The sequence below is a fragment of the Lepus europaeus genome, chromosome 16 (assembly GCF_033115175.1).
Source record: "Lepus europaeus isolate LE1 chromosome 16, mLepTim1.pri, whole genome shotgun sequence".
NCBI classification, from domain to species: domain Eukaryota; kingdom Metazoa; phylum Chordata; class Mammalia; order Lagomorpha; family Leporidae; genus Lepus; species Lepus europaeus.
Window position 1 is genome coordinate 33723529 of NC_084842.1, and position 26078 is coordinate 33749606.

The 26078-nt window shown below is 37.9% G+C and overlaps 1 pseudogene; it reads right to left on the bottom strand.

Moving 5' to 3' along the window:
* Window positions 1-24557: 24557 nt before the first annotated feature.
* Window positions 24558-24939, bottom strand: LOC133775170 (large ribosomal subunit protein eL31-like; annotated as a pseudogene).
* Between the last annotated feature and the right edge of the window lie 1139 nt (window positions 24940-26078).

Sequence of the window (26078 nt, forward strand, 5' to 3'; positions counted from 1 at the left end):
TCATGAGAAACCCAGAATTCTTTAAAGGTTAAGGTTAGAATGAACAGTTTATTCTATTATGGCTCAACATTAATTATGAATGACTAGAGATACAGGAGAGAGACAGAAAGACAAGAACCTTTTGCAAATATACAATCAGAAGCAGTGTTACAAAAAGTAAAACATTCAGGTAAGTATAACATAGTTATACTCTGTTCTGGTATAACTGCAACTGGGAAAGTGAGTCTAGTTTTTTGACATTGCATTTTAAGGAGAATTTCAACAAACAAAAATGAATAGAGGTTAAAATGGAGTTATGGAGTGGGAATAAGAGAGGGAAGAGATGTAGTTTGGGACATGCTCAATCGGACTTGCCCCAAACGGTAGAGTTAGAAACGTGCCTGGGGGCCGGCGCCTTGGCTCAATAGGCTAATCCTCCGCCTTGTGGTGCCGGCACACCAGGTTCTAGTCCCGGTTGGGGCACCGGATTCTATCCCGGTTGTTCCTCTTCCAGGCCAGCTCTCTGCTGTGGCCAGGGAGAGCAGTGGAGGATGGCCCAAGTCCTTGGGCCCTTCACCCCATGGGAGACCAGGAGAAGCACCTGGCTCCTGCCATCAGATCAGCGCGGTGCGCTGGCCGCAGCGCGCCAACCGCGGCGGCCATTGGAGGGTGAACCAACGGCAAAAAGGAAGACCACTCTGCCTGTCAAAAAATTTAAAAAAATAAAATAAAAATAAAAATTAAAAAAAAAGTAAGTGACCACATGAACAGTATCAGGGTCAGAGAGCCTAATACTTAAAAAAAAATGGTCTATTATTTCATTATTGGGCAGCCTACTATTTTTCAGATATTCTTTTTTTTTTTTTTTGACAGGCAGAATTAGTGAGAGAGAGAAAGAGAAAGGTCTTCCTTCCGCTGGTTCACCCCCTAAATGGCCGCTATGCCAGCATGCTGTGCCAATCCGAAGCCAGGAGCCAGGTGCTTCCTCCTGGTCTCCCATGTGGGTGCAGGACCCAAGCACTTGGGCCATCCTTGACTGCCTTCCCGGGCCACAGCAAAGAGCTGGACTGGAAGAGGAGTAACCAAGACAGAACCTGGCGCCCCAACCAGGACTAGAACCTGGGGTACTGGTGCCATAGGCGGAGGATTAGCCAAGTGAGCCACAGCACTGTCCCAGATATTCTTATATTGTGTTTCAACTGTACTCTTCTGTCAGTCCCTCTTTAGTCCTATTTCTACCCTCCTAAACAAACCAATAAGACAAATTCTATTTGGATAGTTCAACATTTCAGTATGTGTGGATATCTACTACCCATTCCTCTGCTTCTCCTTTATTAATTTATGCTTCCTTAACCCCCTTCCATAACTGTTCTTTTTTCATTTTCAATTATCTTTATATACAGAAGATCAATTTAGCATATATTAAGTAAAGCTTTCAACAGTTTGCACCCACACAGTAACACAAAGTGTAAAATACTATTTGAGTACAAGTTACAGCATTAAATCACAATGTACAACATATTAAGGACAGAGATCCTACATGAGGAGTAAGTGCACAGTGACTCCTGTTGTTGACTTAACAAATTGCCACTCTTGTTTATGATGTCAGTAGTCACCCTAGGCTCTTATCATGAGTTGCCAAGACTATGGAAGCCTTTAGAGTTCACCAACTGTGATCATATTTAGGCAAGGTCATAGTCAAAGTGGAAATTCTCTCCTCCCTTCAGAGAAAGGTACTTCCTTCTTTGATGGCTCCGTTCTTTCCACTGGGATCTCACTCACAGAGATCTTTCATTTAGGGTTTTTTTTTTTTTTTTTTTGCCACAATGTCTTGGCTTTCCATGCCTGAAATACTCTCATGGGCTTTTCAGCCAAATCCGAATGCCTTAAGGGCTGATTCTGAGGCCAGAGTACTGTTTAGGACATCTGCCATTCTATGAGTCTGCTGAATATCCCACTTCCCATGTCGGATGGTTCTCTTCCTTTTTGATTCTATCAGTTAGTATTAGCAGACACTAGTCTTGTTTATGTGATCCCTTTGACTCTTAGACCTATCATTATGAACAACTGTGAACAGAAGTTGATCACTTGGACTAGTGAGATGGCATTGGTACATGCCACCTGGATGGGATTGAGTTGGAATCCCCAGGCACGTTTCTTTTTTTTTTTTTTTTTTTTTTTTTTAGTTTTTTTTAATTTTTTGACAGGCAGAGTGGACAGTGAGAGAGAGAGAGAGAGAAAGGTCTTCTTTTGCCGTTGGTTCACCCTCCAATGGCCGCCGCCGCTGGTGTGCTGTGGCCGGTGCACCGCGCTGATCTGATGGCAGGAGCCAGGTGCTTCTCCTGGTCTCCCGTGGGGTGCAGGGCCCAAGCACTTGGGCCATCCTCCATTGCACTCCCTGGCCACAGCAGAGAGCTGGCCCGGTAGAGGGACAACTGGGACAGGGTCGGTGCCCCGACTGGGACTAGAACCTGGTGTGCCAGCGCCGCAAGGCGGAGGATTAGCCTAGTGAGCCGCGGTGCCGGCATGTGGTCACTTTCTTTATAAACATATCTCAATGCTAGAGTAGAGGATATTTAAACTTTAGGAAAGAAGCTAGATGAAATGATCTCTAAGTTATTTTCTGGCTCATTCAATGAACTTTTAAGGCATATTGTACATCAGGTCTTACATAGTGACATAATGACTGTAACAGTGAGTAGGCGTTGAGCCCAACTGGCTAACCTACAATTTGGAATGCCTACATCCCATTCCCATTGGAGTGTTTGGAATTCAGTCTTACCTCTGTTTCTGAGCCAGCTTCCTGCTAGTGTACATGCTAGGAGGCAGCAGATGATGACTTACCTATGTGGGTACCTGTTACCCATGTCAGAGGCCTGGATGGAGTTTCTGGTTCCTGGCTTTGATCTGGTTTAGCCCCAGCTGTTGTAGGTATTTGGGAGTGAAACAGTAGATGGAAGATCTCTCCCTCTCTCTCTGTCCACTTCTCCATCCCTCTCTGTCACTCTACCTTTCAAATAAATAAACAAATCTTTTTAAAAAAGAATGTAACAATTAATAGAACGCTGTCCTTGTCTAAGTCAGTGATGGAAACTTACATGTAGAAACTATTTTTAGTGCTATCATGGAGCTTTAGTACTATGGGAACAAGAATGGGGAATTAATAATTTAGTCTGATAGGTCATTGTTCTTAAAGCATATAATATTTTGAATTTGATCCTTAGGGATTAGAGGAGATTTTCATAGTTGGCAGGGAAAAAGGAGTTATGTGAAAAAGTAGACAAGTGTGTAAAGTTCAAATAATGAACATTCATATATCTTTAAGAGAACTGTGAGTTGATTCTTTTGGCTAGAGTTTTGGATAAGGAAAAAAACAATAAGGTGATAATGAAACAAAAATGTGTCCCAGGGCCCTATTTTTTCTTTAAATATGCTAGGGTAATAGGACTTACAGAAGAAAAATTGTAAGAAATTTTAAGTAAATATGTACATTAGTAAGATAATGTCACTGGTAGTTTCTAGGATGGAATAAAAGTTTAGAGAAAGCAGAAATAGTCAAGGATATTATAATGAGTAAAACACAATAGATGATGATTGGTCCTAAGTGGCAGTGCTAGGAAAATCAGTACAACTGAGTCTGAGGTGATTTCTCAGATGCATTTCTAGATGTAGGTAATAGTGAAATTCAAGTACATAAGGGAAGAGGATCCATAAAATGCTGTATCTTCCAGTAGGACTCCAAAATAGATATAGGTATCTCAATAATAAAGAAGGAAAATTAAAATAGCAAATAAAGTTTCAAGAGAGGGAGATCAGGGATGATAAAGTTAGTTTTAGAACTGTTGATTTTGACAGAAGGAAGATCTTTTTCTCTCTCTCTCTCACTGTCTGTAACTCTGCCTGTCAAATAAATAAATGAAAAAAAAAAAACTGTTGATTTTGAAATGCTGAAAGGCATTATATGGGGAAATTCAAATGATAATTATTTGTGATGTTTGGAATTAAATAACAAAAATTTTTTCAGAAACAAATAAATGTAAGATAGAAAAATCAATTAATATTAGAATTTAGTGCATATGAAAGCATACCAAAACAATCTGTAGACAAATATACATTTTCATATGAAAAATAATCCTTAATTTATTAGGTCATAAGAACCAAAAAGCATGAAACCTTCACTGTCATGTTTAATAATTGACGAGGAACAATTCCTAATATCATCTAGCACCCACAACCTGAAGTGTGGTAAAGATACATGACACGTAGCAGAATGGGGGCATTTGCAGTATGTTCCCATGCAAAGTCAGGCAACCTATGATAATTTGATTAATAATATTAGATTAGGATTTATGCTTCTAATACTGATGTGGAAAGTTTCTCATCCAATAAAGTGCTTTAATAAATTTCAAAGATCCATCTTAGAGTATTCCATAGCATTGGATAGATAGAAATACATATATTTATGATATAGGATTGGTGAAAATATAATAAATCTAGTTATATAAATGTGACAATACTTTGAGTACTAATAGGATCAATAAATAAATCTGGGCATATGTGTGGTATGGTATAAAGACAAAAATGTTGTTTCAAAATTGAACACATGAAAAGTATAATGTGTATTCTGAGAACAAAAAAATACCCAATGAAGAAAAATTTAATGTTACATTATACATTCAGTCTCTAACAATTTTTTTAACTTTTATTTAATGAATATAAATTTCCAAAGTACAGCTTATGGATTACAATGGCTTCCTCCCCATAACTTCCCTCCCACCCGCAACACTCACCTTTCCCACTCCCTCTCCCCTTGCATTCACATCAAGATTCATTTTCAATTCTCTTTATATACAGAAGATCAGTTTAGTATATATTAAGTAAAGATTTCAACAGTTTGTCCCCACATAGCAACACAAAGTGAAAAAAAATACTGTTGGAGTACTAGTTATAGCATTAAATAAGAGTGTGCAGCACATTAAAGACAGAGATCCTACATGATATTTTTTAAAAATTGATAAATTTTCTATGTAATTTCCAATTTAACACCAGTTTTTTTTCATTTTCAATTATCTTTATATACAGAAGATCGATTCAGTATATACTAAGATTTCATCAGTTTGTACCCACACAGAAACACAAAGTGTAAAAATACTGTATCAGTACTAGTTATAGCATCACTTCACATTGGACAACACATTAAGGACAGATCCCATATGAGACATAAGTACACAGTGACTCCTGTTGTTGATTTAACAATTTGACGCTCTTGTTTATGGCATCAGTAATCTCCCTAGGCTCTAGTCATGAGTTGCCAAGGCTGTGGAAGCCTTTAGGGTTCGCCGACTTTGATCTTATTCTAATAGGGTCATAGTCAAAGTGGAAGTTCTCTCCTCCCTTCAGAGAAAGGTACCTCCTTCTTTGATGGCCCCGTTCTTTCCACTGGGATCTCACTCACAGAGATCTTTCATTTAGGTCTTCTTCTTTTTTTTTTTTTTTCTTTTCCATGGTGTCTTGGCTTTCCATGCCTACAATACTCTCATGGGCTCTTCAGCCAAATCCGAATGCCTTAAGGGCTGATTCTGAGGCCAGAGTGTTGTTTAGGACATCTGCCATTCTATGAGTCTGCTGTGTATCCCGCTTCCCATGTTGGATGGTTCTCTTCCTTTTTGATTCTATCAGTTAGTATTAGCAGACACTAGTCTTGTTTATGTGATCCCTTTGACTCTTAGACCTATCAGAGCCATCAATTGTGAACTGAAATTTATCACTTGGACTAGTGAGATGGCATTGGTACATGCCACCTTGATGGGATTGTATTGGAATCCCCTGGCACATTTCTAACTCCACCATTTGGGGCAAGTCCGATTGAGCATGTCCCAAATTGTACATCTCCTCCCTCTCTTTTTTTCTACTCTTATATTTAACAGGGATCACTTTTCAGTTAAAATTTAAACACCTAAGAATAATTGTGTGTTAATTACAGAGTTCAACCACTAGTACTAGAACAACAACAACAACAAAAATTCTCTAACAATTAGCAAAAAACATTTTCAAATTCCACAAATACTTTCTTCAATTCTACTTTTGCATTAGCCCTATTCACGTTTGCTTATACCTTATTCTAGTCAACCTAGTCTTTGGCTATTTCACTGTACACATATATACTTACCTGGACTAAATTGCTAAGTATGTGGCAATATCAGTATGTCAAGTTTGCCAAATTCATAGTATATAAAATCTGGAAATTAACTCATTTACTTCTCTGAGATTTCTAACCTCTGATTTTTTTTGTTTGTTTTGTCTTGCCTTCTCTGCTTGAAAGTTTTGGCTCCTGTCTATGTCTTCTGAAGCTCTGAGCACATGGTCATGTGTTAATGTGATGTAATTTACATCCTGTTCAAAAATGACAAAATTCTAGGACTAGCTGCAAATTTATTTAAAACAATTTAAAAACTATTGAGAGTTTATCATGTCGTTTTCAGCCTTCCAAACAACATTTTTCTAGCTATTACAAAACATAATAAAATAAAATTTTTGAGATTGTCTTTAATTTTTATGTTCCTTCTTAAAAGCTTATTTGTGCAAAATCCATGCTTACCTATTATTAAAGGGACAATTTAGAACAGAGAACAGGAGTATGAAATGCTGAGTTCAGAACTAGAATAAAAGAGGAGTTTTTGTCAAAAGAATAAAATCTATGCTTATAATCAATATGAGGGAGAATAAGCCAAAACAAACAAACAAACAAACAAACAAAAACAGTAAAACTTAATCAGAATAAAGCAAAGTGAGTGATAAAGGGAGTGAAGTTCCTGACCTCAAATAAGCAAATATATGTGTACATCTGCTTTATTAATTTTTAAATTATTATTATTATTTTTTAGACAGGCAGAGTGGACAGAGAGAGAGAGAGACAGAGAGAAAGGTCTTCCTTTTGCCGTTGGTTCACCCTCCAGTGGCCCCCGCGGCCGGTGCACTGCGGCCAGCACACCGCGCTGATCTGATGGCAGGAGCCAGGTGCTTCTCCTGGTCTCTCATGGGGTTCAGGGCCCAAGCACTTGGGCCATCCTCCACTGCCTTCCCGGGCCACAGCAGAGAGCTAGCCTGGAAGAGGGGCAACCGGCACAGAATCTGGCGCCCCGACCGGGACTAGAACCTGGTGTGCCGGCGCTGCAAGGCGGAGGATTAGCCTATTGAGCTGCGGCGCCGGCCTGCTTTATTAATTTTTAAAAGTTGATTTCTATGCTTTTAGGCACTTTGGGCTTTAGTTTTGATTTTTTAAGTAGATGGTTCACTGTGTCCATATAATATCAAAAAATCTTGCAAAATAGAATGCATTATATATATTTTTTAAAAGACCTATTGCTTACTAATTTTAGCATATATACATGTATATGTATTTCTCATATTTTCCAGATTTTTTTAAGATTTTAATGGAAACAATATCTATTTTGAACATATGCCATATTCAAATAACATATTAACAGAAAAAATATATTATGAAGAAAAAGTTTTCCAACTATGCACTTTCTACTAGCTTTGGTATCAAATAAAGTAAGATCAGAATTAATTCTCTTTGGATTATGAGACTGACACACTACCTACTGCACTAACAAGGCTTCTAATTCTCTTGATAAAAATAAAATCAACATTTTATGACCAGCAAAAATTAGTCTAATGAATAAGAACTTATATTCATCAGAAATTTCTAACATTGGTGAATAGGTTTTTCAGTGTTTCTTTGTCTCTCTTGCTCTCTGCTATAGTTTATTAGAAGGATGTGTTTGTGTGTGTATACTCGTATATGTCTAAAGAAAAGTAAATCAAGCTAAACACAAACATGTAGCCATCGTCACTATCCACACTGACTAATGGAAAAGTTTTCCATAGAAAATGAGATGACAGATATTTAATACAATTAATAAAATGGACTAATTGTGATACCTGGCCAATAAGGAGTTGGTTTGGTTTCATTCTCCCCAGTGGCTACAGCAACACTGTTCTATAGAAATATAACACAAGCCATATATGAAATTTTTAGTTTTCTTTTTTAAAGATTCACTTTACTTATTTGAATGACAGAGTTACAGAGAAAGGTTGATATGGAGGAGGGGGGTCTTCTATTGGCTGGTTCACTCCCCAAATGGCTGTAACAGCTGGAGCTGAGCAGATCCAAAGCCAGGAGCCAGGAACTTCTTCTGGGTCTCCCATGTTGGGGGCAGGGGACAAAGCACTTGGGCCATCTTTTGCTGCTTTCCCAAACACATTATCATGGAGCAGGTTCAGAGGTGGAGCAGCTGTGACTTTAACCAGTGCCCATAGGGGATGCTGGTGTGCGGGCCAGGGCTTTAACCCGCTGTGCCACAGCACCAGCCCTGAAATTTTCAGTTTTCTAATAATCACATTTAAAAAAGTGATAAAAACTAGATGAAATTAATTCTAAAAACATATCCTGCTTTGTTCGATACGTTCAAAATTTCACGATTTCAATGAATAATCAATATAAAAGTGTTAATTAGATATTTTATAAACATTCATCTTAAATAAGGCAGATATTTTGTATGTACAGGATATCTCAATTCAGTCTAGCTGAATTACAATTGCCCAATAGCATCTTGAGCTTAGTGACTGCCCTACTGAGTAGCACAGGTCTGTCTAAAATTGAAGTTTTTGAGTCAAGTTAGGAATTGGGATACCAGTGCATCTTGAAACACCAGAAGACAGATCACTAACTCTACCAGCTTTCACCTCTTTACTTTTGCTAACTAGGACCATGCAGATACCAAATACATAACTTCCTATTGCCAAATACCACCAGTAACTTAAGTATTTTGCCATGTCTAATGAAAATGAAAATCTGCTCTTTAAAAAAGCAGAGAGGGAGACAGAGAGAAGGGGAGACAGAGAGAAGGGGATATATATATATATATATATATATATATATATATATATATATATTCTGGAAGATCATAGAATAGGAGGTCCTCTTTATGTATCCTTCCATAGCAACAATAATTGCACAGTCATTCATAGACAAATATGTCTTTTCGGAAACTTTGAGAATCAGGCACAGGGTTGCGAAATCTCTCCAGAGTACACTAAAATGGCTATTTTGAAAGAACAGAGCTCTGCATCCAATTGAAAGGCCTACCAAGAACATTCCCAGAGTCAGAACCAGAAATGGCCTCACCTCCCTGTGTCCTGAGCTACAGCAGCATTTGACGTTGGTCATTCAACCAGAGCCATCAACCAAGGAACCTTCGAGGAGTAATGCCCACTTATGTCTCAAGAGACATGTCTGCCATTCTTGGTCCTCACTAGGTAACATAAAATAATCCTCTAACTCTAGTCCTCCTTAGTTATTATCTAGGAGTTCTTCTGTCTACTTAAGGACTTGGAAGGAGACACATCCATTCATTCCTCCAGAGGCTTTCCTACATACTTGTCTTGGCGGTAGCATCCCAGGGACTTGGTTCTAGTCTTAGATGCCTGAGACCAGTAGAGCCCACGGGAACTCATAATGTCCACAAGGGAGCCATCCCAGGAACCTAAAGGAAACCAAATCCATCCATACACCCGACAACAGGCTTTCAGTTTATAGAATGCCTAGGTCATAGTGGGCAATCCATTCTACTCAGGGTCAAGTCAGGATCTATATCCACTAATGATCCTAATAGCAAGCCCACCAACCATATAATCCACCATGTACCTAGTAGCTGCCACATGATACGGCTCCAATTCCATTCAACCATATTCTATCAGGAAAATCTTATCAGCTTGAAACCCAACAGCAGAAGATTTTTACCTACTTAAGTACTTAAAGACTGAAAGAAGTTTTTGCTTCTTAAATGTTTAGGCATCAGTGAAAAGTTACATGGATAATGAAGAATCAAGCAAACATGAGCATGACACCATCAAGAAGCTAATAAAGCTTTAGTAACTGACCCAAAAACATATCTATGAATTACTTGAAAATTAATTTGAAGTAATAATTTTAAACATCTCAATAACATGGAAGAAAACACAAGGAAACAACTAAATGAAATTTTTAAAAAATGCATGTTGAAATTAAGAAGCTTAAAAAAGGGAAAAAAAGGAATAGAACCCATATAAAAAGGATCAAACAGAAATCTTGGTAATGAAGAATGCATTCAGAGAGCTGGAGAACTCAGTTGGTAAGTACAACAACAACTCAATCACACAGATGAAAGAATTAGCCGACTTGGAAGAAAATGTAGTTGAAATTAAGTAGTTGTAGAAACAAAAAAGAAAACAAATTAAAAAGAGTGAAGAAAGCATAAAGGATCCCTGGAACACTATCAAGCATACTGTAGATATTTAATTTTATGGAAATCCTGTAAGGACAAGAGGTAGAGAAAAGAGTATAGAGTTTATTTTTAAAAATATTGGATGAAAAATCTTCTAAATATGAGGAAGAATCCAAGAATGTAGATGTCCCTATTCATGAAGCTCAAAGGGTCCTTAGCAATATCAACTGAAATAATAATACTCAAAGACACATTAAAGTCAAGTCATCAAAGAGAAAATCTTGAATTACTAACAGAAAACAGGAGCCATACGAGGAACTTGCATTAGGTTATGAATCATACAAAGGAACCTGTGTTAGGCCATGAGCAGACTTCTTATCAGAAAACTTGCAAGCTAAGATGTCATATTCAAAGGGCTACCATATGCTATACTCAGCAAAACTGCATTATAAGTTGATGAGAGATAAAGTTAATCCTAGGAAACAAACTCTGAAATAGTTCATCACTACAAGACTTGACTTAACAAGACATGCTAAAACATGTTATAGAAGTTGAAATGAAAATTTGCTAAATAACATCATGTAAACACAGGAAAGTATAAATCTGGTAAATGTTAATATCATGTTAAGTTCAGAGTACTCTAATAATGTAATCATGTGTAAATCACTTTAGTATAAAAGTTAAAAGATAAAATGTTAAAAATAAACTAACTGCAGTAATTTAAATTAATATGGGATAGAAGATGCAAAGTACAACATTAATAGCATAAAACATAGATGGCAGGAGAAGTAAAAGTTCAGAGGTTTTTTTTTTTTTTTTCTTCCCCTTGGTGAATGAAGATAAGTTGTGAAGTTGAAATAGACTGCTATAGGATTTTGTATGCAAGCTCTATGGTAACCACAAGGCCAAAACCTTCAGTGAATCCACAAATGATAAAGAGAAAAGAATAAAGCATATCACATAAATTATTGTATAAAAATGTGTCAAGATTTGAAAGACCTGCAGAATGCATTGAACTAATAATAGTCCAATGACTACTGCATATTAAAAAAGCAATTATGGGCCAGCACCACGGCTCACTAGGCTAATCCTCCGCCTGCGGTGCCGGCACCCCGGGTTCTAGTCCCGGTTGGGGCTCCAGTTCTGTCCCAGTTGCTCCTCTTCCAGTCCAGCTCTCTGCTGTGGCCCGGGAGTTCAGTGAGGATGGCCAAGGTGCTTGGGCCCTGCACCCGCATGGGAGACCAGGAGGAAGCACCTGGCTCCTAGCTTCGGATCAGCGCAGCGCCGGCAGTAGAGGCCACTTGGGGGGTGAACCAACGGAAAAAGGAAGACCTTTCTCTCTGTCTCTCTCTCTCACTCTCTAACTCTGCCTATCAAAAAAAAAAAAAAAAGCAATTATGGGTATGGTCATCATTTCATCAATGTGAAAATGTACCAAAGGGTATAATAGAGCACACTAAATATTTTAATATAATTTGAGATTGTATTGCAACTAAACTGTAAGAAACTACTATTTGTAGTTTGGAGAACTATTCAAGAATATTTATAATTATCAGAATATACTACTAAAGTACTCTTATTTTCCTACTATGTATGTTTGTAAGGTCATATGTTATTTATACATTTTAGTTACAACTACATATTACAACAGATGGAATGGAGAAGCACAGTTGAGAGTGTATCTGTGTTCCTTCAAACCACACATTAACAAAATTAGGAAAATGTTAAGCAATATACACTTCACTTTTTTGTTGCTTTGGAAAATATCACTTTTTCTTGGAATTATTTATGTTAACATATATGGGCTTAATGTATTTTTAAAGATTTAATTTGTTATTTGAAAAGTAGAGTTACAGAGAGGCAGAGGCAGAGAGAGAGTGATAGAGAGAGAGAGAGAGAGGGAGGGGGGGTTCTTCATCCACTGGTTCCCTCCCTAGATGTCTGCAATGGCTGGAACTGGGTCGATCCGAAGCCAAGAGCCAGAAGCCTTCTCTGGGTCTCCCATGCAGGCACAGGGTCCCAAGGACCTGGGCCATCTTCTACTGTCCTCCCAGGCCATAGCAGAGAGCTGGATCAGAAGCAGAGCAGCCAGGACTCGAACTGGTGCCCACATGGGATGCTGTCACCATAGGCTGCGGCTTCACCCATTACACTTCAGTGCCGGCCCCTTAATGTTCTTAATTTAAAGTGACTTAACACAAAAAACTGTCTTGAAATTTCCCCTGTTTTCTCTCCTAATATGATAAATATTAATGGATGTATCCACCATTAACAAAAGCTGTTTGGGATTCTCAATAATTTTTGAGAAAAAAAGTGTAATGGGTACCTGAGATTTCTGACTACAGGTCGAACAGCATAAGAAAATAGGTTTTAAAATCAAAGAGGCAGGGCTGGCGCTGTGGCGAAGCTGGTTAAAGCCTTAGCCTGAAGTGCCAGCATCCCATATGAGTACTGGTTCTAGTTCGGGCTGCTCCTCTTCTGATCCAGCTCTCTGCTATGGCTTGGGAAAGCAGTAGAAGATGACCCAAGACCTTGGGCCCCTTTACCCACATGGGAGACCCAGAAGAAGCTCCTAGCTCCTGGCGATCAGTGAAGCTCCAGTGGTTGCAGCCATCTGGGGCATGAACCAGTGGATGGAGGACCTCTCTCTATGTCTTTACCTCTCTCTGTAACTCTGTCTTTCAAATAAATAAAATAAATCTTTTTAAAAAAATCAAAGAGGCATAAGTTTGCTTCTTAGCTGAAGGCACTATGCTAGATAATTATTAAGCAGTAATCTTGGCTATGTTACTGAATAGGAATTGTATATGTATAAGTGATCTAACACATTCCTAACGTTGAAGACCACCAGTAAGTGTTGGAAATTATTCATAATTATCATTATACATCTCTTCAGTTTATCTCTTTACAACTATTGTAATTCTGACTACAAATATAAATACTTGGAGATAAATTATAATTTCCCATGTAGGTATAAAGGATCCATTATCAATGATTCTAGTCTTCTTTCCTGAGAGGCTACAAGCTTACAGCTCATTATGCTGTTCAGTAAGTGGAGAAATACTAATACATGCTTACTCTATAGATAAAATTATGCTGAGGAACTGTACAGGGAAAGAAATGAAACAACAAATTTTAAGTCCTAAACAATTGAGGAAAGGTATATTTATTTTATTTGGCTCAAAATGTTGTACAAGTTGACAGGGTTATCCTCCCACAATCCTCTTTGTGGTGTCAGGATATAGATATGGTATCAAGTTTAGAATCTTGGATGAGACAACCAACCATTGGTGTGAGAAGAGAGATAACTCTTTAGTTCTGTCATCTGTTTATTCCTTTGAGGGCCTGAGAACTTACACTGTGATAAGTGAAAATTATTTTGGCACAAGATAGAGAAAACTGAAGAAGGAGTATGTGAAAAGGATAGTTTGTTGTGGGTGACATTTGGGAAGGAAAAAAAATGCTTTCTGTGGGAGTGAGTGAGAACTCAAATATGGATAGTTATGGAAGATGACTGTTGATGCCTGGATATGTGCAAGCCTCTGATAATTTATACTCAAATGCTTCCTAATTGGGGAAGATCATTTACTGGGCTTGTTATATTAATATCATACTTCTTTTATTAATATTTGATGAAATTAATTTGTTGTTTATGTCATATAATTTTCAGTATTAAATGCATGTATTAGAGATTCAGTGTAGATAAAAATATATCCACAATACCAAAGTCACAGCATTAAGTAGAAGTATGTAGTAGAAATTATTTTATTATCTTGTACATATTTATGCTATCAGACCAGCAAGTCAGTTTCTACAATAAACAGAAACATTAATCTGGACTTACCTTTTATTAAGTACTTGTGCATAGTAAAATATGGTGAATGGAAAAAAGACATTCATGAAGAACAATGAAGGAAGTCTAATATTTTTTCTCCCATATAACTTTCCCTAGTAAATTAAAACATACGTGTTGGACAGAATTAAATAGCCCCTGGTGCATATATTGTAAAGATAGCTCAATAATAGATAATATAGAAATAAACCAAGGAAAATAAAGGGCATAGTCTGGAAAATAATTTTAATTCACTGAGTTATTTTTCTCTTCAATCAAGGATTTTCCACAAAATAAAATGTGAATAGTAGCATATTTTGAAAATTCCTGGAATACAGTAATGGAAAAAAGCTTTTGTTTTGACTTTGAAAGTTGCCAATATCTCTGTTAAGTTTTGGTAGAATTTAACCAACTTTTATAAATATATGGTGATGAAACTACAAATCACTCTCAGACCTTGTTTGGGTATGTGCAAACAAGATAAGATTTCATTTTCAACCCCCAACCTACGCAAGAGATAGGGACTTGATGTTGATTATGCAGCTGTTTGTAATTAAAAAAATGAGCATCACTTCACCCTTAAGAGGAAAACAGAAGTATTTAGTAATTGTTATCAATCACATTTTTCAAGCATGAAGAGGTGTAGAAAACATTTATTTCTTGATAACAACTTCACATTCCTAAACTAAAATATCATTGCTCAGCTATGCAAATAACTATGTATTTATCTAATTTATGAAAAATAAATGTGAAAATGACCCAAATCTAGTATTTGGTTTAAATTTTCACTCCTATCACACTTTAGGTCATATGCCATGTTGCACACCATCCTTTGGAAGATTCTCTCTTTAGGAGCTGGACTCAGGGCACTAGATACAGACTGTGGTTTCATCACTAGGATTGCCTCATACTGTCCTTGTATATTTTTTAAAAATCATTGCTGCAGATTGAGTCCCAGCTATCCATTAATGGGGAACTCTTTTGAGAATTTATTATTTACATTTTCTTCATGTAAGCTATCTGTGAATTGTGAATAGATAGTAGAAAATTATTATTTGATGGACTATATTTGTAATTATCTGGGTTTTGGGATCTTATCTCCTTGATGTATCCATTTTCTGAGTGGTGAGTATATGCTTGACCCAAGCCATTAACTGCCATTTTATTGCCATTTTTAAAATGAATCATATACATAATAGTTAGGTTCTCAATGTTGAGCAATTATTGTGTGTATATGATGGCTAAATAAGTTGCTCTAGCTGTCTGCTTACAGAGATAACAATTTGAACAGCTATTCACATACAAAATTATTTTCACAAGAGCCAAGGAAGCCAGGTGAGAGACTGTGGTGCCTAGTTTTAGAAAAAAGGCATTGAAGAATACAGGAAAAAAGAGTTGCTGTGTTAACCCTCTTTAGCACCAAGTAGCCAGCATGGAAGGAGAGTTCCCTTCTCCTTCTTAGAGGGAAAGAAATAAAGTCCAGACCTTAGATTTGAAACCAGTACCAAGCCTGCTATGGTGAGCCCAACAGGTCCCAACAATCTCTTTATTCAGGTCGGTCAGTACCTGTATACTGAGTTTTTGGCTAAGGGACTACCCTTACCACCCAGACCATGGACAGATCACTCAGCTGCTGGAGAGTAGGGTAGGAAAGTGAACTTTGGAGTTTTCCTTGAAGCTCAGTGCCCACATCAGACAGACACCTATGCTATAGTAGGATGAACTCCTTTTGGCCAGTTTCACTGCCAGCTTCACACTAGCCAGATGTGTACCCTCAGATACTTTGATGTACAAGGTTCTGTAACTTTGTGATTCAGAGGTAACGATGTTTAGGATCAGCCTGGGTGGCCAAGAAATTGTTTCCATCATTTTCCCCCAACCTCTAGCAGATAGTTGAGCAGGACACCAGCTGCTGAGGAGTAGATGGGAAAATAAGCTTAAGATTTTGTTTTGAAACCTTGATCTGGGTCTGCCACAGTGCGGCGGCACCAGACAAAACTGAAAAGACTATTCCCCAGACCAGTGCTCAGTTGGAGACTTGAACCCTGGTGAGATGGACTCATTTTAGCTGGTATCACTGCCAGCCTCATGCAGACCAAGCACATACTTCAGAAACTGGGAGGGACCCATTGTTGTGAGATACACTTATGACCCAGCTTAGTATCAGTCTGGATATTTAGAGCCTTCTATCTCAGTTCAGTGCTCACAGACACAGCCTCCAGATCTGGCACAACATCAGACACCTGCGCCTTGGTGAGACAGATGAGTGTCGCAACCAGCATCACCTCCAGCCTCTTTGGGCATGGTGCACATCTGCAAAATAGCACATGTTCTAGAGCTACAAGACTCAACAACAACCCATCTTAGTGTCAGACTGAAAGGCCTAGTGACTGCCTTTGCCACTCTTTTTTCCCAACCATGGGAAGACAGCAAAGAACCAGGTTCCAGACAATGTAGAGTAGGGCAATAAGGAGCATAGACTCTATCTTAGAACTGGTAAAGCCATTGCTAGGCAGAAAATAAGGGGCCCTGTCTCCAGGTCATGCATAGTTACGGAGACTCTGAAACTGCCTTGGTCTCACAGGCAGACTTTGAGGCCCAACCAGCATCACCTGGTTGGTGATAGCAGCCTTGGGTTGAAAACTCACTAGAGCAGCAGGCCACCTATAGCAGAGTGGGCCTTGGCCATATCCTTTGTTTTGCTGTTCTTAGGAGATATTGACTCCAGGTATAAATTAGCATTGTGGCATAGATGGCCTTAGGACTATTCACTTGATTCCTACCCCAACCTCAGGCAGCATAACACGGAGAAAGCAGTTTACTTTTTGGGGAAGAAAAAGCAGCAAGGTGCCAAAATATTATGTAGAGATTTGAAGCTGATTGTACATGGACTTGTGTGCTCCTGCCAGACTTTGAGCCTTTTCTAACCTGACCCCTGCCAGACATCTGCCAATGTGATTATGCAAATAAACACCCTGCAATCTCCAGGATTCTAGGCCAGCATTCCAATAACATCAGCTACAATGGACTGAGCACTGGCATCCCCATGACCCTGGATCCTGCTCCATGGGCTGTAATTGAGATCCACCCACTTCTGATTTGTCTCAAAGGTATACTTCATGCATTCCCTGCTGCTACCATCAATTTCTGTGAAAGAAGATACAGGGACAATATACTACAGCATCCAACTAAAAATACAACCAAAATAGCCTACTGAAGATATTGTTGCAGGAAGAGACCAGTGAGGGTGGTGTCATGGGTAGTGAAAGAATTCACCAGAGCAGATAGTGAGCAGAGCTAGATGTATTGGACACACTGCCAGGAAGTAGTGGGCAAGCAGGACTGGTAGGGACTGCAACAAGGACTATAATCTGAAGGGTATACTTCTACTTAGGGTGACTGTTGCCATAAACGTCCAAGGAATAAATGGGCAGAACAGCCACAGCTTGTCTATTACTTTATGGTAATATTACCTTATGGACTACAGTCCAAGAAGCATCCTTCTAATTGCAGTGTTTTCTCAAGGTGAGTTTTCTCTGTTCTAACAGGTTTTCCATAGGTGGGTGATTTGCATCTCTGGGCAGAGCTGGGGAACTTATATCCACTTTAGGGTACTTACTCTACTAAATGCCCGGGGGCCATCCTCCACAGATTTATCTTTAGGAGAAAGTTCTTTACCTGAAAAACTACTCATTTAAAGCTATAGAAACAACTAATCTGCTAGATACATATATATAAGGACATAGGGAATGTGAAAAAGTCAGGCACTGTTGTTGCAGGAGTCAGATTTGTGTCTCATTCCCAGGAAATGTTGCTCTTTTTTTTGCCAAAATTTTGAAATGTTACAACTCTTTTAGATTAGAATTATTTTTCTCTGTGAGGTTCTTTGTCTCAAGTCCATGAAGAATTAGGAGCACAGACAAGGATGAATGAGTAAAGTGAAGGAAGGATGTTAAACAAAAAGAAAAAGTGAAAATGAAGGAGAAAGCCTCCAGCATCACGTAGAGGAGTCCTTGAAGTGGGAACCATTGAGGGCTGATTGTACAGGGGATTTTTACAGGCTGTAAAAGAGGAAATTCTCTTGATTGGTCAGAAAGGATGCAAATGAAGCATTCAACATGAGCTAATCAGGGAGTTGGCAGAGCCTGGTCGTTTCAGGAGAAATGCAAATGAGGCACTGGGAAATCTCCAATCATGGAAGCTCTTCACAGAAGCTAGTTGTTTTACTACTCTCAGGTCCTCTAAGACTCATCTCCAGATGCTGGGGAAGGACCTCATGATCTCCATCTACTTAGATGGGAATCTATCTATCAACATGATGCCACAGGAATGCTATATTTTTAAAGATTTATTTGAGACCCAGAGTTGCAGACAGGGAGAGACAGAGAGAGAGAGAGAGAAAGAGAGGTCTTCCATCCACTGGTTCACTCCCCAAATTGCCACAACAGCTGGAGCTGCACTGATGTGAAGCCAAGAGTAAGGAGCTTCTTCCAGGTCTCCCTGTGGATAGAGGGCTCAAGTACTTGGGTTATTTTCCATTGCTTTCCCAGGCTATCAGGGAGCTGTATTTAATGTGGAGCAGGCAGGTCTTAAATCAGCATGGCAGATTTCCTCTATCATTAGTAGAAAGAGGGAATAATCATGCTGGCTGGCATGATCATATACTGAGTCCTCTTCTGGGCCAAGTGAACCAGCTGTCGAGAGTGAGCTTACTGTGCTTGTAGAACCCACCAATTCAGGCAAACTGCACAAAGGATTTATGCACTTTGTGGTGTAAACCTTGAGCCTTCTATTAGGACTCTCCACAGCACTTGGGAGTTCTGAGCTTCTGGGAATGCAAATTAGTACAGCCTTTATGGAAAACAGCATATAGGTTTCTCAACAAACTAAAATATATCTACCGTATGATCTGGCTATCCCACTTATAAGTATTTATCCAAATGAAATGAAATCAGCATATGAAAGTGATACTTTCACTCCCATATTCATTGCAGCACTATTTCAACACAATAGCCAGGATATAGAATTGACGCAGATGCCCATTGAGGATGAATAAAGTGTGGATAAAGAAAATGTGGCATATATATAGACATCATGAAATACTTTTCAACCATAAAAATAATGAAATTCAGATATTTGCAGCAAAATGGATGGAACTGGAGAGCATTATGTTAAGTGAAATAAGCCAGACACAGAAAGAAAAATACCATACATTGCCCCTCATTTGTAGAAGGTCAAAGAAATATCTGAATTTAGAACATTGATTACTAGAGGTTGGGAAGGGGAGGAGTGTGTAAAAGAAAGATCAGATAATAGTTACCAAAACAAAGACAGAACTAACAAGTTCTAATGATCCATGGTTTGTGGATTGGTGAGGGGCCAATAGTTCACAGGTAAGAAATCTCCCATCCACTGGTTCACACCTGGGACAGGGTGAGAGCAAAGGGCTGGGAACATAATCAAGTTCTCCCACATGGGTAAGAGGAACTCACTTTTTTGATCCATCATCACTTCTCAGAGTAGCAGGAAGCTGGAGTCAGGAACCGGAGCCAGAATTAAACCCATTTGCCCATTTGCCAATATGAGAGGCATCTTAACCACTAGGATAAATGCCCAATCCAGTTTTAAACATTTTTCAAATATTTGTTGACTATTTGTTCTTACATAGAAAGGAATTCAACTTAAAAATAAATATCCAATGGTAAAATGGCAAAAGCCTAAACAGACACTTCCCAAAGTAAGAAATATGAGAGGTCTTTACAAAGTTCATGGAAATGTATATTATGAAAATAAAAATCTTTACCTAATATATACTAAACTGATCTTCTGTATATAAAGAGAATTGAAAATGAATCTTTACATGAATGGAAGGGGAGAGGGAGCGGGAAAGGGGAGGGTTGTGGGCGGGAGGGAAGTTATGGGAGGGGGGAAGCCATTGTAACCCACAAGCTATACTTTGGAAATTTATATTCATTAAATAAAAGTTTAAAAAAAAATCAAACGATAAAAAAAAAAGAAAATAAAAACTGTACACAAATTTCAGGTTTTTGACCACTTGTGACATCATGTTTGAGCAGGATCTGCTTTGAGGCACTATGAAGGCAAAAACACAAGTTTGAAAATTAAGAAATCTTAATTTCTGAAAATAAAGTAATATAAACATCAAAATATAGTGAAGCTTTGGTGGAAGAATCATGAATTCACTGATGCTTTATGTAAAGTTTGTGGGGATTTTGTTTCTTAACCTTAAATATCCTTAAAAGCACCTGCTTTTCTCCAGTTAAAAATGTAAACAAGATTTCATTGACATGGCTAAATTCTCAAGAACATCAGTTCTTTGGGGATGGACTAAGTCACTGGTATCATTGCTTATACCAGTCTTTGTAACCTGAAAGGGCTTATGTTGAGAAATAGTTTGTGATTTTCATTTTTTATCTTTTAATTCCATTTCATAAGAGTTTATTGAAATCTGCTTGTATGAAATCAACTTCAGGATTAAAGACCATATGTAAGACCTTAAACTATAAAACTACTAGAATTGTATAGGCCATGATTTTTCAAATAAGGATCAAAATAATACACCATAAAAACAAAAATAGACAAATCAAATGAAGAAGATTTTTTTATTCCCAAAAGAAATTTTTTATATAATAAGTACAAATTTCATAAGTACAACGTTAGGAATATAGTGATTCCTCCCACCATACCCACCCTCCCACCCAAGTCCCACCCCACCTCCTGCTCCCCCTCCCATTCCCAATCCCATTCTCCTTGAAGATTCATTTTCAGTTAGCATTATACACAGAAGACCAACTCTATAATAAGTAAAGATTTCAACAGTTTGCACACACATGCACAAAAAAAGCCTGAGAACAAGTTTTACAGTCAATTCTCATAACTTGTTGAGAACAGAGTCCTACATGGGAAGTAAGTGCACAGTAACTCCTGTTGTTAATTTAACAATTAACACTCTTATGTATGATGTAAATGATCACCTTAGGCTCTTGACATGAGCTGCTAAGGGTATGGAAGCCTTTTGAATCCACAAATTCTATCAGTATTTAGACAAGGCCATAAGCAAAATGGAAGTTTTCTCCTCCCTTCAGAGAAAAGTACATCCTTCTTTGATGGCCTTTGATGGCCACTTGTTTCCATTGGGGACTTTCTCACAGATATCCTTCATGTAATTGTTGTTGTTGTTTGTTTGTTTGTTTGTTTTTTGCCACAGTGTCTTGGCTTTCCATGCCCAAAATGCTCTCATGGGCTTTTCAGCCAGATCTGAATGCCTTACGGGCTGGGCTGATTCTGAGGTCAGAGTGCTGTTTAAAGCGATTGTCATTCTATGAGTTGGCTGTGTGGACTGCTTCCCATGTTGGAGCATTCTCTCCTTTTTAATTCTATTATTATTACCAGACATTTGATATTATTTATATGATTCTTTTAACACTTAATCCTGTCTATATGATCACTTTAACACTTAAAATGGTCACTTTAACACTTAAGATGGCATTTTTACCACCTGGCTTAATGGAATTTGGGGTCCCATGGCAAGTTTTTAAACTGTACCCTTAGAAGTAAGTCCATAGGAATGTATGCAGAACTATACAGCTTTACAGTTAAAAACTTCCTCCTTTGTCTCATATTCCCACTGTTATTTTTTACTGAGATCTATTTTCAACTGACTTTATACACATGATTAACTCTATGTTAACTAAAGTGTCCAAGACATAGTATGAAGAAGAGAAAAAAAACGAAACTGTTCCTAGACAGTCAAGACAGGACTGTTCAAATCATTGCTTCTCAAAGTGTCAATTTCATTTCTACAGATTTCCTTTTAGGTGCTCTATTAGTTATCACAGATCAGGAGAATATATGCTATTTGTCCCTTTGGGACTGGCTTATTTTCACTAAGTATGATGTTTTCCAGGTTCATCCATTTTGTTGCAGATGACTGGATTTCATTTTTTTTAAACAGTGTGATATTCCATAGAGTACATATCCCCTAATTCTTTTATCCACTCTTCTGTTGATGGGCATTTAGGTTGATTCCATGTTTTAGCCATTGTGAATAGAGTTGCAATAAACATGAGGGTGCAGAGAACACTTATTTGCTGATTTCATTTACCTTGCATAAATTCACAGGAGTGGGATGGCTGGGTCATATGGTAGGTCTATTTTCAAATTTCTGAGATATTTCCAAACTGTCTTAAATAGTGGTTTTACCAGTTTACATTCCCACCAACAGTGGATTAGGGTACCTTTTTCCCCACATCCTCTCCAGCATTTATTTGTTGATTTCTGTATGAAAGCCATTTTAACTGGGGTGAGGCAAAACCTCATTGTGGTTTTGATTTGCATTTCCATGAGGGCTAGTGATCCTGAGCATTTTTTCATGTGTCTCTTGGCCATTTGGAATTCCTCTTTGAAAAATGTCTGTTTTAAATCCTTTGCCCATTTCTTAACTGGGTTGTTTGTTTTTTTGTTGTGGAGTTTCTTGATCTCTTTGTAGATTCTGGTAATTAATCCTTTATCAGTTGCATGGTTTGCAAATAGTTTCTACCATTATGTCAGTTGCCTCTTTACATTCCTGAGTCTTTATTTTGTAGTACAGAAGCTTCTCAGTTTGATGTAATCCCATTTGTTAATTTTGGCTTTGACTGCATGTGCCTCTGGGGTCTTTTCCAAGAACTCTTTACCCATGCCAATATTTTGCAGGGTTTCTTCAGTGTTCTCTAATAAATTGATGGTGTTGGGATTTAGATCTTTAATCCATTTTTAATGGATTTCTGTGTAAGGTGTAAGATAGGGGTCCTGCTTCATACATCCTCAGGTGGAAATCTAGTTTTCCCAGCACCATTTGTTGAAGAGATTGTCCTTCCTCCAGGGACTGGTTTTAGTTCCTGTGTCAAGTATAAGTTGGTTGTAGATGCTTGGATTGATTTCTGGCATTTCTATTCTGTTCCATTTCTCTATCCGTTTGTGTTTGTACCAGCAGCAGGCTTTTTAAATTATAACTGCCTTGTAGTTTGCCTTGAAATCTGGTATTGTGATGCCTCTGTCTTTGTTTTTGTGTATAAGATTGATTTTGCTCTTCGAGGTCTCCTGTTTTACCATATGAATTTCAGCATCATTTTTTTCTAGATCTGAGAAGAAAGTCTTTGTTATTATGATTGGTATTGCATTGAATTTGTAAATTGCTTTCAGAAGATTGGATGTTGATTCTTCCAATCCATGAACATGGAAGATTTTTCCATTTTTTTGGTATCTTCTTATTCCTTTTTTTAATGTTTTATAATTCTCATCATGGAGATCTTTGACATCCTTGGTTAAATTTATTCCAAGGTATTCTTTTGCTTTTTGTAGCTATTGTGAATTAATCTTAGAAGTTCCTTCTCAGCCATGGCTTTCTCTGTATATACAAAGGCTGTTGATTTTTGTGTATTGATTTTATATCCTGCTACTTTACCAAACTCTTCTATGAGTTCCAATAGTCTCTTGGTAGAGTCTTTTGGATCACCAAACATAGAATCATGTCATCTGCAAATAGTAATAGTTTGAGTTCCTCCTTCCCAATTTGTACTTTACATTCTTTTTATTGCATAGTGATTCTGGCTAAAACTTCCAGGACTATATTGAATAGCAATGGTTAGCGTGGGCATCCTTGTCTGGTTCTGAATCTCAGTGGGAATACTTCCAACTTTTCCCCATTCAGAAGGATATTAGCCATGGGATTGTCATAAATTACCTTGTGTTGAGGAATATCCCTTCTATTCCCAATTTGCTTAGAGTTTTCATCATGAAAGGGTGTTATATTTTATCAGATGCTTTATTCACATCTATTGAGATAATCACATGGTTTTTGTTCCTCAGTTTGTTAATATGATATATCACATTGATTGATTTGTGAATGTTGAACCATGCCTGCATACCAGGGATAAATACCACTTGGTCCGGTTGAATGAGCTTCCTGATGCATTTTTGGATTTCATTGGCTAGAATTTTTTTTGAGGATTTTTGTGTCTATATTCATCAGTGAAATTGGGCTGTAGTTCTCTTTCTCTTTTGTGTTTTTTCCATGTTTAGGAATTAAGGTGATGCTGGCTTCACAGAATTTGGCAGGGTTCCCTCTCTTTTAATTGTTTTTGAATAACTTGAGAAATATTAGAGTTAGTTCCTCTTAAATGTATGGTAGAATTCAGCAGTGAAACCATCCAGTTTTGAGCATTTCTTTGTTTGGAGGGTCTTTATTACCGATTCAATTTCTGTCTTGATTATGGGTCTGTTTAGGTTTCTTATGACTTCATTGCTTAATTTATGTAGTTGTATGTGTCCAGGAAACTATCATTTCTTCAGACTTTCCCAGTTTGTTTGTATATAGCTCTTTGTAATAATTTCTGATGGTTCTTTTTATTTCTGTGGTGTCTGTTTTTATATTTCCTTCTTCTTTTTTTTTTTTTTTTCAGTTTTTACAACTTTAATCAGTTCTCATCCACATTGACTGTCTGTAGATTTTTTAAAGTGGTGACAGGTACGTAGGTAACCTAAGTGTAGAGCTTGTTTGGGGAATCTTCATCCTCATTACGTTTTCTGGACAACCTCACGCGGATGCGGTATGGGACATTCCTTATTCCTTTGGCCCAGACGGCTTTGTTGAGCCTGGTATCAATGCGCACATCCGGAGTCCCCATCTCCTTCATGGAAAACTTCCGGATCTCTTTGAGTGCCCTTGAAGCCCACGCCATGGATGCGCTTGTGAATGTTGATGGTGTACTCGCGGGTCACCACCTCGTTTATGGCAGAACGGCCCTTCATCTTCTCGCCGCCCTTCTTCGCGGGAGCCATCTTGGAGGGCCCAAGCTGAAAAGGCTATATTTCCTTCTTAATCTCTAATTTTATTGATTTGGGTTTTCTCTCTCCCATTTGTGGTTAGTTGGGCCAGTGGTTTGTCAATTTTGTTTATTTTTCCAAAAATCCAGCTCTTCATTTGCTGATCTTTTGTATTGTTTTTTGGTTTTGATTTTGTTGATTTCATCTCTAATATTAGTTATTTATTTTCTCCTACTAGTTTTGGGTTTGGTTTTCTGGTTTTTTTCTAGATTCTGGAGATGCATTGATAGCTCATTTATTTGGTGCCTTTCTAATTTGTTGATGTAGGCACCAATTGCTATAAACTTTCCTGTTAACACTGCTTTTGCTATATCCCATAAGTTTTGATGTGTTGTGTTATCATCTTCATTTGTTTGAGAAATTTTTAAATTTCTCTTTTGATTTATTCTGTGACCCACTATTCATTCAGGAGTATGTTGTGTAGTCTCCATGTATTTGCATATGTTTTAGAGATTCCTGAGTTGCTGATTTCCAGTTTCATTCCATTGTGTTCTGAGAAGATACATGGTATGGTTTCAAATTTTTTGAATTTGCTGAGACTTGCTTTTTGGCCTAGCATGCAGTCAATCTTAGAGAAAATTCTGTGCACTGCTGAGAAGAATGTATATCCTGCAATGTAGGATGAAAAGTTCTTTAGGTATATGTTGGGTCAGTTTGGTCTATAGTGTTGATTAAGTCTGTTGTTTCCTTGCTAATTTTCTGTTTGATTAATCTGTCCATTTTGAAAGTGGAGTATTGAAATCTCCCATTACTATTGTATTTGATTCTATGTCTCCCTTTAAGTTGTTAACATTTTTTTTACATATCTAGGTGCCCTGTATTTAGCTGCATATATGTTTACAATAGTGACAACTTCATGTTGAGTTGATCCCTTAATCATTACATAGTGCACTTCTTTCTCTCTTTTAATGGTTTTGTGTTAAAGTCTATTTTGTCTGATATTAGGGTGGCTACACCAACTCTTTTTTTGCTTTCCATTAGCATGGAATATCTTTTTTTATCCTTTCACCTTCAGTCTGCATTTATCTTTCTTGGTGGGCTGTGTTTCTTGTAGGAAGCAAATAGATAGGTTTTTTTAATCCATTCAGCCAGTCTGTCTTTTAACTACAGAG